This window comes from Podarcis filfolensis, assembly GCF_964270895.1.
Source record: "Podarcis filfolensis genome assembly, chromosome: 13".
NCBI lineage: Eukaryota > Metazoa > Chordata > Lepidosauria > Squamata > Lacertidae > Podarcis > Podarcis filfolensis.
In genome coordinates, this window is record NC_139615.1 from 4,025,211 (window position 1) to 4,039,172 (window position 13,962).

The 13,962-nt window shown below is 51.0% G+C and overlaps 1 protein-coding gene across 2 annotated transcripts in view; it reads right to left on the reverse strand.

Annotated features, from left to right (window-relative positions):
- ZBTB4 (zinc finger and BTB domain containing 4) overlaps positions 1–13,962 on the reverse strand; it is a 34,201-nt gene that overhangs the window by 16,349 nt on the left and 3,890 nt on the right. Inside the window, exons 1-2 of one of the 2 annotated variants that reach the window (XM_083580800.1) lie at positions 5,364–5,549; positions 3,190–3,272 (exon numbers count right to left, since the gene is read on the reverse strand). The gene's annotated coding sequence lies outside the window, so the exon portion shown is untranslated. Of the gene's footprint in view, positions 1–3,189; positions 3,273–5,363; positions 5,550–13,962 lie in introns of those variants that run through there. The other variant, XM_083580801.1, reaches the window with a different exon arrangement.

The window sequence follows — 13,962 nt, forward strand, 5'->3', positions numbered from 1 at the left end:
AAGTCTCTGCTCCAATTTTAATCTCCTAAAATGTTGGGTTCTTGAGCCTGGTTTGAAATCCTCACTTTGTGACCTTCAGCCACTTGGGGAATCCAAGCCTGCCGTGCAGGGGAAGTTGCAAGGATGAAACAGGAAAAATCTGTATATTTCGTTTCAAGTGTCTTGGTGGAGGCAGCCTCGCCCTCTAGAAATTCCAGACGTGCGCAGGCTTGTGGAAATGGTAAATGCACTTCACACATGCTCAGAGGCCCTTTTCACAAGCCACCCTGCAGCCTTAAAGGTAAAGGTAAAGGGACTCCTGACCACTAGGTCCAGTCGTGGCCGACTCTGGGGTTGCAGTGCTCATCTCGCTTTATTGGCCGAGGGAGCCGGCGTACAGCTTCCGGGTCATGTGGCCAGCAGGACTAAGCCGCTTCTGGCGAACCAGAGCAGCGCACGGAAACGCCGTTTTCCTTCCCGCCGGAGCGGTACCTATTGATCTACTTGCACTTTGATGTGCTTTCAAACTGCTAGGTTGGCAAGAGCAGGGATCAAGCAACGGGAGCTCACCCCGCCGCGGGGATTCGAACCGCCAACCTTCTGATCGGCAAGTCCTAGGCTCTGGTTTAGCCCACAGCGCCACCCGCATCCCGGGTGGAGAGTTATTAGTTAATGATAATTAAGAGTAACAGAGAAATTAAGAAATTAAGAAATGCAGAATAAGTGATAAAGAATGAAAGATCATCAGAGGAGTCTAAAATATTGTATAAGATAAGAAGTTATGTTACATGATTCTTGGAAATGATATGTTTAAAAAACCAATAAAAATGTATATGTATATAAACAAAACAAAACAAAACAAAACAAAAAAACCACCAAATGTAGCAGTCACCCTCCCAAACGCAACAAGGTCTCGTTCTTTTTTAAAACGGAAAAGCCAAGCTCTTCATACAATTGGGAAGGTCTGAGATGGCTATCGCCACCCTGCAGCCAACCGCATGACAACCAAAACAGATCAATAAAAACGGCCGCCAAATGGCCTTATGTCTCATCAAGATAGGAAGTCCGAGACTGGAGTCAGAGCCTGTGGACACCTCACTCCAGGTCCCACACGAAACATTTAATTTGTATAGGTTCCTCCCGTTAAAGTCCATTTCTATTTGTAATTTAGCTCCGGGAGGAAAGGGATCTATGCAACTCTAAGAGATCGGCCTTGTATGCTGATGGGGCTGAACAAATAAATATTTAAAGGTAAAAGGACCCCTGACCATTAGGTCCAGTCGTGGCCGACTCTGGGGTTGTGGCGCTCATCTTGCTTTATTGGCCGAGGGAGCCAGCGTCCAGCTTCCGGGTCATGTGGCCAGCAAGACTAAGCCGCTTCTGGCGAACCAGAGCAGCGCATGGAAACGCCGTTTACCTTCCCGCCGGAGCGGTACCTATTTATCTACTTGCACTTTGACGTGCTTTCAAACTGCTAGGTTGGCAGGCGCAGGGACCGAGCAATGGGAGCTCACCCCGTCGCAGGGATTCGAACCACCGACCTTCTGATCGGCAAGTCCTAGGCTCTGTGGTTTAGACCACAGCGCCACCCGCGTCCCTAAATAAATATTAAGAGGCTGCAAGCTTGAGGTGGGGACCCTCCAGGGCAGAGAAACAAAAAAAAAATTTTGTTGTAGTGGATCAGCGAATCTGGCTGTTAACCAGAAGGTTGGTGGTTCGAGCCCACCCAGGGATGACTGTTGGCAGAATTCCTGCATTGCATGGGGTTGGACTAGATGACCCTTGGGTTCCCTTCCAATTCCAGGATTCTAATGTATTTTAATCTTGTTTTTAAGTTGTATTTTAATCAATTGCTGGTGTTAGCCGCCCTGAGCCCGGTCTTGGCTGGGGAGGGCGGGGTATAAATAAATAAATTATTATTATTATTATTATTATTATTATTATTATTATTATTATTATTTCTGAGCAATTAAAGGGCACAGAAAAGCAGTAAAAGCACTTTTACTCCTCATCCTTTTTTAAAAAAAAAACCCCTAAAAACTGTGAGCGATTCGGAGTTCAACGAAGAACCAGACAATTCAGTCTCTGTAGAAATATGAAGGCCAGCAGAAAGGGTTGAGGTCCCAACGATGGAAATATATTAGGGGCTAGATGCCTGGACAGGCATAGGCAGGTCTCCGTTAATCCAAATTTGGCCCAGATAATCTCAAGAAGCAAACGCTTCTAGACCAGAGACAGGGAATGTGTGGCCCTACAGATATGGCTGGACTTAAATGCCCATCTTTGCTAACTACTGGCCATGGGGCTGGTGGGAGTCCATACCCAACAATTGTCCTGGACAAAAAAAACCCAAGGCATCCCGTTTCCCCCCCCCGCGAGAATACAGAGCCCCGTCTTGGGCACCGTGCTCTCCCGGGCTTTCAGTGCACGGAAAAAGCATGGCGTCACAAAACGCGCGTCGCATGACTCCCGCGGGAGTGCGGCCCCGGAAGATGGCGTCCGGCATTCATCCCCCAAAAAGTTTTTGATTTGAGTTTCCATTGAAATGAGGCTGTATTTTAATATTTTAATGTTGTATTTTAATCTTGTTTTTAAGTTGGATTTCAATCAATTTGTTTTTATATTGCGTGTTAGCCGCCCTGAGCCCGGTCTTGGCTGGGGAGGGCGGGGTATAAATTATTATTATTATTATTATTATTATTATTATTATTATTATTATTATCTGCAGAGCCAGTTCTCTGGCCTAGACCGCCCAGCCAAGGGTAAGGCTGTTTTGCAAGGCAACTTTCAGGCCGGGCGGACTTGGAAACCAACCCATGGGTTAAAAAATGGAGAGCCAAACGGAACGTTCTAGAAGGAGGCGACGAGCCAAAGCGAAGGCTCTAGAAGGAGGCCGAGCCCATGGCAACCCGACGGCGGTTGCCATGGGGACCAGAGCTAGAAGCAGGGGCTGGCCTAGATCCAGGCACCGTTGCCGCGGAGACGCAGATGGGGTGGTGACTGGCCTAGATACAGCCGCTGTCGCTATGGCGACCGGAAGAGGGAAGCGGCGTTTCCATGGAGACCCACAGCGGCCCTTCTTCCCCACACCTGGCGCCCTCCAGGTGGTTCGGACTACGATTCCCAGCAGCCCCGGCCAGCACCTCTTTCCCTCTAACAGCACCCCAAGGAGACCCAGTGGAAAGGAAGGGTGATGGACGTCAGCCTTACCTACACGAGTAGACCACATCTACTGGGTGTCTGTGTCCCTGTTGCTCAAGATGCTGTCTCCAAATCCGCCTGAACAGGACCCTCTGGGTGGGGGGGGGAGAGAAAGAGACGATGCGTTACCCCAAATTTAAACTGTTTGCTATCCCTGTGCCCAACACACCTTAAATTCTGCCACTAGAAAAGGAACCTTCCATGCAGCTTTTCGTTTCAGTTTTGGGGTTTTTTTTATAAAAAAGAGAGCAGAAATGGTCAAACGGCGGGCGGAGTTGAGGCTCTGTTGCATTTGGGGTCAGAAACAGGATCACAGCTGTCAACGCTTCCCTTTCTTTAAGGGAAATTCCCTCATTCCGAATAGGATTCCTCGCAAGAAAAGGGGAAAGTTGACAGCTGTGAACAGGATCCCAGGCCTCAAGAGGGGGTGGATTAGGGGTCAGCAACCGAAGGCCCATGGGCCGGAAGCGGCCCCAGAGGTCATCTGACCGGCCCCCGAGCTGCCCCCAAACTGAGCTGACCGCTCACGCGCTGCGCTAAACCGGTGCAGCATGGCACGGGGACTCACTTCCGCGGTGCCGGAAATCGCATCTGCGCACGTGCCGGAAATCACACATTCACACACACACGTGATCCGGCCCAAGGAGGGATCTCCGCGGGACCAATCTGGCCCAGGCAAGAGAAACCTTGCTGACCCCTGGAATACAGTGGTACCTCGGGATGCGAACAGGATCCGTTCCGGAGCCCCGTTCGCATCCTGAAGCGAACACAATCTGCGCATGCGTGGGTCGCGTTTCGCTGCTTCCGTGCATGCGCGAGATGTCATTTTGACCATCTGCCCATGCGCATGCGGCGAAACCCAGAAGTGACGCGCTTCGTTACTTCCGGGTCGCCGCGGAGCGCAACCCGAAAATACTTAACTTGAAGCACATTTATCCCGAGGTATGACTGTAGTCACTTCCTGCCACCCTCCATAAAACCCACCAACCCCTCAATCTAGCTGCGATTCGTTGATTCTATAATAATAATAATAATAATAATAATAATAACAACATTTTATTTATATCCCGCCCTCCCCAGCCGAAGCCGTGGTCTATTAGGTGCAGGAATGAATTCAAATATTTCTCCCCCCCTATTCATCAGAACTAGAAACTTGCTTTATTTTTTTTAAAAAAAACACTGAGTGCATGACTGACTATTATTCCAAGGAAGAAAAAGCTTACAAATGTCTGAAATGCTCAGTTTCCCCTCTGTCAAATATGACAGTTAGCAGTATCAACCAGGACTTATCCTTTTAACGTGCCATTCCTGTTACTTCTGACTGAAGAGAGAAATAAGATCGAAAACAATACCCACTGCATTTAAAAATATTTTAAACGCTCGTATTTTTCCACAGCGTCACTCTTTTTTATAAACAACAACAACCAACCCTTGCTTTCATCATCTTTCCCTGAATGCTTGCCCGCCATTTCGGCAGAAAAGTTATATCCGTTCCTCATACGTACATCATGGAAAATTTGCCCCTATTCGCACAATTAAAAGGACTTTGTGATTAACACCTTCCAGCCCAAACTTACAGGTTTCAGTACATTTAGATTACTCAAAAAAAGAGTCACGTATAGATGTCTAATTAAATGGTAGATACTGGGAACGAACAGCGAGAGAGGCTCCAAGCCTCAATTGCTCTTACGTTCCGCCTCCTGAAAAATCCAGAAACCTTAAAATAAAATAAAGGATGTCACCAGCTTGCCGAGTTGCTATTTCTGTTCCCCTTTGAGCACAGATTTGCGGACTTTTTTTTTTAAGGTTGTGTGGCTCAGAGCGGGGGGAAAACCTCTCTTTTCCCCATCTTTCTGGCTGCCTCTTCTGCGCAGCATTCACAGAGGAGGGGGCACCTGTTTTCCACTAGTTTTGGGCCACGAACGCCTGCCTGCCCCTCTAAAACGAAGTCCTGGATTCGAATCCAGCACCCTCAGAAGGCCTTGCTGCGACTCCAGCAGGTCTGGGTTCAATTCTGCTTGTAAACACAAGATGCAAATTCCCTTTCGCTGCGGGATCTCAAGCCCTGGCTCCCTTCCCACCAGACAACCACCCCACTCCGCTTTCAGAAAACCCCAAAGTCAAGGGATATCCTAGGTGCTGCCTCCCCCACAGATTTCCCCTCCCGGAATCGAAGCCCCCACCATGTTTCCCCGCGAGCGGTGGGGAGAGCTGAGCCTCCGAGCTTGCTCAGCCAAAGGAACCTGATCCTCTGCCATTTCCGGAGAGCCTGTGATCTCAGCAGCGCCGACTGCCTTGTGTTAACATCCTCCTCCCTGGCTTAGCAGTAGAAGAATGCAGAAAGGCAGGCGGGCAGAGAGGGCGGAAGAGGAGAGAGAAATAAAAAGCCCTTCCTGGCTGCCAGAGAGGCCACAGCCTCCAAAAGTCACTGCCTGACGGGTCCAGGCAGCGCAACCTTTGCTGCGCAACAGGCCGGGGCGCGAGGATCGCTGCAATCGGCCTGCGTCAGCCTGTGTGTGCCAGGATCTGCAGTCGGGTGTTAGAGATGGGCGTAACTGAAGACGGGGACGCGATCCGCCACACCGACACCGTCGGGCCGAAAGGGGCTTCAGGTGTCTTGGGTGTCAGCTGCAAAAGGGGGGGCTGCGTGGGCGCGCATTCCTCTGCAAAACGGCAGGTGTAATGTGTCCATTGGGAGCAAGCCAGACGCTGTTTCGGTATGTGGGTCAGACCGAGAGGCCGAGAGGCGTCACCCAACTGGATTCGGCCTGTGCGGGGAGCCCTCAGCAGCGGCGGAGGAAGCGGGGTTTCTACGCCTGGTGCGCGGCAGGCATGATGTGATTCCAGAATGGGCAATGTGGTCGGGAGCGCGAGATGACAACGGCCTGGATGGAGTGTGTTGGGTGCAGGCAGATATCTCGGAGGGTGCGCTTCTGGGGACTGGAGGAGAAGAGGAGAGTGACAGGGTTGCATCCTGCGTCGATTTTGCAAGAAATCTGGAATATAACGGCGCTATGGTTTTCCCAGCAGTGACGTATGGAAGTGAGAGCTGGACCATCAAGAAGGCTGATCGCTGAAGAATGGATGCTTTTGAATTGTGGTGCTGGAGGAGACTCTTGAGAGTCCCATGGACTGCAAGAAGATCAAACCTCTCCATTCTGAAGGAAATCAGCCCTGAGTGCTCACTGGAAGGACAGATCCTGAAGCTGAGGCTCCAAGATTTTGGCCACCTCAGGAGAAGAGAAGACTCCCTGGAAAAGACCCTAATGTTAAGGAAGATGGAGGGCACAAGGAGAAGGGGACGACAGAGGACAAGATGGTTGGACAGTGTTCTCAAAGCTACCAGCATGGGTTTGACCAAACTGCGGGGGGCAGTGGAAGACAGGAGTGCCTGGCATGCTCTGGTCCAGGGGGTCACGAAGAAGCGGGCACGACTAAACGACTCAACAACAACAACAATGTGCATCATCGGAGCCACACGAAAAGAAGGCCGTCGGGGGTTTTTCAGCACATCTTACAGCCACAGTCTGATGGGAGAGGTCTTAGATCTGAGTTCATTGTAGCGCAGAGGGCAAGGGTTCAGAAAAAGTGTTAGGGCACATGCTATGTGGTGCAGTCGGGTACAATTCTGGCGAAGCGACGAGTCAAATCGGTGTGTGTGTGTGAAAAAACAAGTATGCATCTGCATGCATCAGAGGGGAAATCGCAAGGGGTGCAAGTCAGCTGTAGTTAAGGTGGAAGGGGGGTGTTGATGGACAGCCGCCTGTGCGTCAGGCAGAGTCCAGCCGATGCTGTTCTGGAGCTAATAAATAACTCTGACGGATTATTTTTCCCTTTCAAGCAAAGACAAGAAAATCGCTTCCAAAGCCAAAGGAAGTAGCCGAGCGCTCGCAAATCATTAACCGAAAAACAACACCAGGCGTCGTCATAGAAACACCAAACACTTCGGCTCTTTTTCCTCGGCGCTTACGACCCTGACAGAGGCTTGCAGTCCTCCTGGGCAAAAGCCAACAGCTCTGAGAGGGGGCAGGAGAGGTCCTGATGCATAGCTGCAAGATCTCGAACTCAGGTCCTGGAAAAAGGGATGAAAGGCTCCAGAGGATATTGACACAACTGCTTATTTGGGGGAAATAAAAGCAAATGTCAGCGCAGACTCATGACAACGGTAGCCAATGGGTACGTCAGCGAGCAAAGGCACAGAAGAGATTCTGAGCCGCTATTGGCCAAGTCGGCTATGACGTCATGCCAGTTCCTTCGTCTCCTCCAACGCAACACAGCACCACGGCCCCCGTTTTTTACAGGGACTAAAGAAAAACTGCCTAAGAAAACACACTCAACGTTCTACGGATGCACACAGTGTTAAAAATAAAAACCGCAGCAATAGGCCTGTTTGCACATTTCCACAGGCAATCCCCACAGCGAACCCAGTGCAAAGAATGTGCTAAAAATGAAAAAAAAACAACACACCCAGGGATTGCAAGATCTCTCTGCCACAAAAAGTCTCCCGAGCGCCCGCAGATGATGCTGTCGCGTACTGGAATGTCTTAAGGTGCTTGCAGGACCCAAAATCTTCACCCAGCGGCAATGCACGAGCACAGCACATAAGGATGCAGAAACATGCATTCCATCACTGGGCGTGGGAATAAAGGGAAGGAGAGTGACCCAGAAACACTCTGAAAGATGTTCGGGGCTGAGCTACAACCTGCCGCCTTGTGCAATCAGATGCTGGTGGAGGGCATGGGCCTTGAAATAGGAAGGACCACACACCCCTCAAGCAAAATCATCGCCTCCCAGTCCCTCCAGACCAGGTTAAAGGTAAAGGTAAAGGGACCCCTGACCATTAGGTCCAGTCGTGGCCGACTCTGGGGTTGCGGCGCTCATCTCGCTTTACTGGCCGAGGGAGCCGGTGTACAGCTTCTGGGTCATGTGGCCAGCAGGACTAAGCTGCTTCTGGCGAACCAGAGCAGCACACTGAAACGCCATTTACCTTCCCGCCGGAGCAGTACCTATTTATCTACTTGCACTGGTGTGCTTTCGAACTGCTAGGTGGGCAGGAGCTGGGACTGAACAACGGGAGCTCACCCCGTCACAGGGATTCGAACCGCTGACCTTCTGATCGGCAAGCCCTAGGCCCTGTGGTTGAACCCACAGCGCCACCCACGCCACCAGACCAGGTTACACACACACACCCCTGGCCAAATAATTTATCACTTAAAACAACCCCAGTATTTCCTTAAAGGTAAAAGGACCCCTGACCATTAGGTCCAGTCGTGGCCGACTCTGGGATTGCGGCACTCATCTCACTTTATTGGCCGAGGGAGCCAGCGTACAGCTTCTGGGTCATGCGGCCAGCAGGACTAAGCCGCTTCTGGCAAACCAGAGCAGCGCACGGAAACGCCGTTTACCTTCCCGCCGGAGTGGTACCTATTTATCTACTTGCACTTTGACGTGCTTTCGAACTGCTAGGTTGGCAGGAGCAGGGACCGAGCAACGGGAGCTCACCCCGTCACAGGGATTCGAACCGCCGACCTTCTGATCAGCAAGTCCTAGGCTCTGTGGTTGAACCCACAGCGCCACCCACGCCGCCAGACCAGGTTACACACACACACCCCTGGCCAAAATACACAACTCAATAATGCACTGAATTGCCCCTCTCAGCAATGAGTATGAACAATTAACAACTATACGTACAAGTAACAAAGCATGTTGTTTTGTAAACAGAGGTTGTTTATATGTAAAAAACGACTTGTTTCCTTCTGTATTTTTGGGTGGCAGCCAATGCTTCTAATAACGCCTGCTGAAATTAAGGGACAATGCTAACTTGGGTTTAGTAATTTATATGGGGCTACTCAGAGTAGGATGACCAGTCGTCTTTCTCCTCTTGTTTTTTGAGAGCCACAATATTTAAAGGTAAACACACAAACAGAAGCTCCAAAGCAATGTTGTTGTTGTTTTTCATTTCATTTCTATACCCCTGTACAGTTTAACGAAACGATCTCAAAGCGGTTTGCAGCACATTAAACATCAAACAAAACCATCTGGAATAAAGCAATGCAAGCGTCAAAGAAAATATTCCAGATCTTTTCTAAGTGGCGTTTTGTTTTCCCCATATTCATTTACCTACTTAATTTATAGAGCTGCCCCCATAGCAGAAGGACTCCAGGAAGGCAGTGGGGTATAGGGGTTAGAGCAGGGGTCAGCAAACTTTTTCAGCAGGGGCTGGTCCACTGTCCCTCAGACCTTATGGGGGACCAGACTATATTTTTTTGGGGGGGGGGAGAAAAGAGCAAATTCCTATGCTCCACAAATAACCCAGAAATGCACTTTAAATAAAAGCACATATTCCACTCATGTAAAAACACCAGGCAGGCCTCACAAATAACCCAGAGATGCACTTTAAATAAAAGCACACATTCTACTCATGTAAAAACATGCTGATTCCCAGACTGTCCGCTGGCCGGATTGAGAAGGCGATTGGGCTGGATCCGGCCCCTGGGCCTTAGTTTGCCTTCCCGTGGGTTAGACTGCAGGCTTCCTCAACCTCGGCCCTCCAGATGTTTTTGGCCTACAACTCCCATGATCCCTAGCTAGCAGGACCAGTGGTCAGGGATGATAGGAATTGTAGTCTCAAAACATCTGGAGGGCCGAGGTTGAGGAAGCCAGGGTTAGAGTGTCGGACTGGGACCTGGGAGATGAGGGTTCAAATCCCCACTCAGTCATGAGGCTCCCTGGGGGACCTGGGACTCAGTCGCAGCCTGTTTGCCTACCTTTCAGGGTCGTTGTAGGGATAAACTGAGCTGGGGGGGGAGCAGTAAATGAGCTCTTCTGCTCACCTGCTTAAGAAAGCTGGAGGGGCCAGCCAGAGGGGGAGGTCCGTCGCCAACTTAGCGCCCTGAGATCTTCACGGGGCCACAATTGGACCCACGCCAGTCACAGAACACACCCGGCTGATCACTAACACTGTCTCCCAAAACGTGGTCCATAGTCAGCGATGGGCCACAGTCTCTCCAAAACCTCCGCGCTTTGGGAAAGCCTGCAAGCAGATTCGCCATTCTGAACCCCAAATCTGTGTTACTTTTATTGCTGTTAACCGCTCTGAGCCCAGCTTCGGCTGGGGAGGGCGGGATATAAAGAATTTTTTATTCTTATTCTTGTTCTTAAACCCTCCCAGCTCTCTCCTCGGAAAAAAACACACAGATGACAGGAAGGGGTGTGTGAAACCCAACACCTTCAAAATAATTTTTTAAGAGTAACCAGGATGTGCATGTGGAAGAGCGGCATATCCCTGAGGGGGGAACGATCTTGCATTTCAGGGGGCTGGACTGGATGACCCTGCTGGACCCCGAATTCCAACCCTGCAGCAACTCTGGGAATAGGTGCTCAAATTCAGAAGCACGTAGATTCAGGACCACGGAGGATGGTTCAGGAGTGCCTTATCTGCATCAAATCCTCTTAACCCCCATCTTTAAAGTTGTGTTCCATGTCCTAGACATAGGCCATGGGTAGGCAACCTAAGGCCCGGGGGCTGGATCTGGCCCAATCGCCTTGTAAATCCGGCCCACGGACAGTCGAGGAATCAGCGTGTTTCGACATGAGCAGAATGTGTCCTTTTATTTAAAATGCATCTCTGGGTTATTTGTGGGGCATAGGAATTCGTTCATTTCCTCCCCTGCAAAATATAGTCCGGCCCCCCACAAGGTCTGAGGGACGTGGACCGGCCCCCAGCTGAAAAAGGTTGCTGACCCCTGTCCTAGGGGCCCATCATGCAAGGTTTCGGTTTTGAGCGAAGGCCTGGAAGACACGCACACACCCCGGCTGGGATACTTTGCCTGGAAGAATGACCTTTTCGGAGAGAGAGGCAGAGCGTGTTTCTGCTAGCTAGCAAACAAGCAAGGAAGGGGGAGGCTGGCCGGCCGGCCTCACGCAGCAGCGAGGCAGCATGAAACCGACAGCCGAGGAGAAAAACAACAAGAAGCCAGCCTAACAATGGAGATCAGAAGGAGGCTGGAAGCCCTCCAGGGAAAACATAGCCCAGCCCGGCCCCAGTGTCCCCTGGAAATGCCCTCCGCCAGGGCTGGCAGCGGGACAAGATGGCTGCCAGGCGGCCACGCAAGGGCCCCTCCGTGTAAAACGGAAACCGCGGGCAAATCTTGTGGGACCCAGTCTATTCTCCCTACAAAATATTCACACACACACTGGTAACATTCCCTGGTTTCCTATTCTGGGCTTAGGCCTTGTTTTGCTCCAAAATACTGGCGTTAAAATGGATAGTATGTGGAAATGAGAGAGCAATGCGGCCCTCCAATTCCTCCTATGTGGCCCACGAAACGCTCCCAGGCCACACCTCCTTTCTCCAGGCCATGCCCCTCGCCAGGCCAGCTTGCTTGGCACCCATCCTTTATACCCCGCCCATCTGGCTGAGTTTCCCCAGCCACTCTGGGCGGCTTCCGATCAAGTGTTAAAAACACTTTGAGGTTGAATCCTGACAAGACAGAAGTACTGTTTTGGGGGGACAGAGGGTGGGCAGGTGTGGGGGACTCCCTGGTCCTGAATGGGGCAACTGTGCCCCTGAAGGACCAGGTGCGCAGCCTGGGAGTCATTTTGGACTCACAGCTGTCAGTGGAGGTGCAGGTCAGTTCTGTGTCCAGGGCAGCTGTCTGCCAGCTCCATCTGGTACGCAGGATGAGACCCTACCTGCCCACTGTCTGTGTGGCCAGAGTGGTACATGCTCTGGTTATCTCTCGCTTGGACTACTGCAATGCGCTCTACATGGGGCTACCTTTGAAGGTGACCCGGAAACTGCAATTAATCCAGAATGCGGCAGCTAGACTGGTGACTGGGAGCGGCCGCCGAGATCATATAACACCAGTCCTGAGAGATCTGCATTGGCTCCCAGTACGTTTCCGAGCGCAATCCAAAGTGTTGGTGCTGACCTTGAAAGCCCTAAACGGCCTCAAAGGCCCAGGATACCTGAAGGGGCATCTCCACCCCCATCGTTCTGCCCGGACACTGAGGTCCAGCTCCGAGGACCTTCTGGCGGTTCCCTCCCTGTGAGAAGTGAGGTTACAGGGAACCAGGCAGAGGGCCTTCTTGGTGGTGGCGCCCACCCTGTGGAACGCCCTCCCTTCAGATGTGAAGGAAATAATCAGCTATCTTCTCTTTAAAAGGCATCTGAAGGCAGCGCTGTTTAGGGAAGTTTTTAGTATTGAATGCTGTATTGTTTTTTACACTTGATTGGAAGCCGCCCAGAGTGGCTGGGGAAACTCAGCCAGATGGGTGGGATATAAATAATAGATTATTATTATTATTATTATTATCCTTTCCCCGGTGTAGCGGCTAAGTGACCGACTGAGCTACGATCAGCAGGTTCTGGGTTCAAATCTCACCTCTTCCGTGAACTCAGAGAGGGCGTTAGGCCAACCCTTCTCTCTCAGTCCTCAGTCCTCCCACCTGCAAAATGGGGGCGGGCGGGGAAGAGCGAGAATAGTGACTTACCTCACATGCACAACCGTCTAGTTCAGCAGCATTTTCTTGAGAATTATAGCATGGTTCTTTATTTTTAAAGCATACTTTTTCCTGTTTTAAAAGGATAATAATAATAATAATAATAATAATAATAATAATAATAATAATTTATTATTTATACCCCGCCCATCTGGCTGGGCCTCCCCAGCCACTCTGGGCGGCTTCCAATAAATATTAAAATACTGTAGTATATCAAACATTAAAAGCCTCCCTAAACAGGGCTTGGGTTTTTTTAATGTTAAAAGCTCCAAAAGGCATTGAAACCGAAGGGCTGAAAAGGGGCTGCGTCATGTTTGCTTATTTTCTGTCCTGGGATAGCTCAGTCGGTTCGGCACAAGACACTTAATCTCAAGATCGTGGGTTCGAGACCCACATTGGGCCAAACTGTCCTGCATTGCAGCGGGTTGGTCTAGATGACCCTCGGGGGGTCCCTTCCAACTCTGGAAATCTACGATCCATTGCCTCTAGATCCCACCTTTCCTTCAAAGAGCTCAAGCTGGCACGGACAGCTCTTCGCCGTGACATCCTCAACACGACCCTGAGAGGCAGGGTGGCCTGAGCGCGAGGGACGGCCCCAAGGTCACCCAGCCAGCTTCACGGCCGAGCTGCCTGGCTTTGGCAAACGTTTCCTCGCCGCTTGGCCTGCACCAGCCCTGCAGTCCTCCGGGGAGTGGGCCACACTCGGGCCAGGAGCAGGGCTGCAGGGGCCACACGCTTCCCCCAGAAAAAATTTCTCAACAACATGCATCTTAAAAACCGGTCCCTTCGGCCGAAGGAAAGCAAGCAGCTGTTTTCTACCCTTTGCCGACAAGAAGCTAACCCGAAGTGCTTTTTTTGAAATGGGGGGGGGTGTAGATTTGCACGCAATCTTCCCCCGTTGCATCGCAGACCCTTCAAAAGCTCACAGACAAACACAGAAGCTGGGCACTGCACCGAGGGACGGTGCCGTTTTCATGTTGTGTTTCCTCGCCGCCCGACATGCTTCGATCACGGAGAACCCCACACGGTATCTCAGGACCCCCAGGCGTTTCTCACAACGGCATTCGGGGCAGCCAGAATCACACTGTGCATCGGCGGAGAGAAATGCACACTGTCGTTCGTAAGCATGGGCGCACCAGAGAGCTCTGCGCACCCACAAAACAAAACAAGCCTCTCGGCTATGCGCTCGGTACGGACATCCGCTCACAGCCACATTCTCCCATGCGCACGCAGGGCTGCTCTTACGGGATCAAGAGGGAACACGCATCCTCATACGTG